Source organism: Protobothrops mucrosquamatus, unplaced genomic scaffold (genome assembly GCF_001527695.2).
Source record: "Protobothrops mucrosquamatus isolate PMUCROS unplaced genomic scaffold, P.Mucros_1.0 scaffold6551, whole genome shotgun sequence".
NCBI classification, from domain to species: Eukaryota; Metazoa; Chordata; class Lepidosauria; order Squamata; family Viperidae; genus Protobothrops; species Protobothrops mucrosquamatus.
The window spans coordinates 7,513-10,138 of NW_015392374.1; positions in this window are offsets into that span (position 1 = coordinate 7,513).

Genomic DNA, 2,626 nt, shown 5'->3' on the forward strand with positions numbered 1-2,626 from the left:
ACACACACACACACACACAAAACAGAACAGAACAGAGAGAGAAAGAGAGATGCAGGCACATTTTATCCAAAATCTGTCTTGTAGATCGGCATGCACACAGATACCACCTTTTATCCAAATCCTGTTTTGCAAAACTGCCCAGGATTGGAAGTATGGAGGACCATCTCTCCTTAAGGCTCCCTCCCTTCTGTGGGATTTCTACCCCACGGTGTGCATTTTTCTGATTGTCTAGGACATGCAAACCTGTTGGGAGTGTGTGGGCTGGGTGTGTAGAATAGAATAGAGCTGGAAGGGACCTTGGAGGTCTTCTAGTCCAACCCTATACTATTCCAGACAAATGGCTGTCTGGTCTCTTCTTAAAAACCTCCAGTGTTGGAGCATTCACAGCTTTGGAAGGCGACAATCCGAAGTCTCCCTGTGCTAATGAGACGGAAGCAATCAAGCCACGTCATGATGGCTTCCATAGGAAATTGCTGAGATGGTGAAGGAACAAATAAATATAATACAGAACAGAAGTGGAAGGGACCGTGGAGATCTTCTAGTCCAGTCCCCTGCTCAAGCAGGAGATCCTATACCAGGAGTAGGCAACCTCGGCTCTTTTATGACTCATGGACTTCAACTCCCAGAATTCCTGAGCCAGCCATGCTGAAGGGAAGGTGCTGGCTGGGGAATGCTGGGAGTTGAAGTCCACTCATCTTAAAGTTGCCACGCTTGAGAAACACTGACCTAAATTAACCATGATGTGAACTAACCTAAGGCATTTTGCTACCTAAAAAAAATGGGGCTGGTCTATCTTGGGAAAGCAATTCACTCTTTTCCAACTATAGGCAGTCCTCGACTTACAACAGTTCGATTACTGACCGTTCGAAGTTACAACGGCACTGGAAAAAAAGTGACTTATGACCATTTTTCACACTTACGGCCTTTGCAGCATCCCCATGGTCACATGATCAAAATTCAGACAATTTTGCCATTGACTCATATTTACGACGGTTGCAGCATCCCGGGGTCATGTGACCCCCTTTTTGCAACCGTCTGATAAGCAAAGTCAATGAGGAAGCCAGGTTCACTCAACAACTTAACCACTGTAGGGATTCACTTAACAACCGTGGCAAGAAAGGTGGTAAAATGAGGCAAGAGCTATTTAGCAAATGTCTCAGCTAGCCACAGAAGTTTGGGGTTCGATTGTGGCCATAAGTCAAAGGCTACCATAGTTGTATTAGGCACCCAGATTAAAGAATGCAACTGAATTGACTTGACTATTGCAACGCGAAGCTACACAACCACGTTTGACCGGTCATGAAAGCAAGCAGTGTCTGTCCCCAATTCCCAATTCATCCGCAATGCCCATTTCAGGGAGACTTTGCAAATCCTCCACATGCCTCCTCTCTTAAATCTTCCTCTTCTGTGTTTCCCAACCGTAACCATTTTAAGATATGTGGGCTTTGTCAGGGAAATTGCGCAGCAGGGGTCCAAAGGAACTCAAGAGACGCTGACACAAACTTGTAGTTTTGTATAAATAAATGTATTTTACATCCATACAGAAAGGCAAGGAAGATAGTGAGGCAAACAGGAGCATCGTGAGGTAAATCACAGAGCACACAGGGCGCACACACACAAAAAAAAAAGCGGGAAAAAAGGGAAACTCCCCCTCCACACCCCCAGCAACCAATCACAGCGCAGATTGCCTCATGCAGGAGGCAGGAACCAGCACTCTTCAACCAATCAGCTATAATTGTGTTCTGGCTCGCTGTACAACTCTTCAGTGCTCCAGCTACTAAATTTAAATATCATAACAGATTTCGATTCCCAGAATTCCTCAGCCAGCATGGGGTATTCTGGGAGCTGAAGTCCACCTGTCTTAAAATGGCTACGTTTGGGGAACGCTGATCTAAGAGCAGAAAACTCCCTCACCCAACTTCTGAATTTCAGAGTTAATTCCAACACTGGGAAACTTCTGAACTAGGCTGATAAAAGGCAGGCGGATTAGAACTGGATTATTCATTTGAGCCAGCCAATTGAAGGACCCAGCATGGGGCCTTTTATACCCAGAGCCCTGATTTGATGGAACTCAGCGCAAGCAATTTGATTTCCAAATGAAATAAGAGTGGCTGTTTTTAAGACCAAAAAGGAAGAGAGGTGGATAAGAGGAAAATGGGCAGCCTGGGAGCAGGCATCTGAATGGAGGGTTCTATCTTTTGATCAAGAAAGAAAGAAAGAAAGAAAGAAAGAAAGAAAGAAGGAAGGAAGGAAGGAAGGAAGGAAGGAAGGAAGGAAGGAAGGAAGGAAGGAAGGAAGGAAGGAAGGAAGGAAAGACAGGGGGAAGGAGAGGGAGAAGGGAGGGAGGAAGGAAAAAGGAGGGAGGGAAGGAGTAAGGAAAGAAAAGAGGAGGAAAGAAAGAAGGAAAGGGGAAAGAAGGAAGGAAAAAGGGGGAAAGGTAGGATGAAGAAACGAAGGAAAAGGGGGAGAGGAGGAAAGAAGTAAAAAGGGGAAGAGGAGGAGGGAGGGAGAAAAAGGGGAAGGGAAGGAGGAAGGAGAGAGGAAAGAAGGAAGGGAGGGAGGGGGGAAAAAGGAAGGGAGGGAGGGAGGGAGGGAGGGAGGAAAGAAAGAAGGAAGGAAGGAAGGA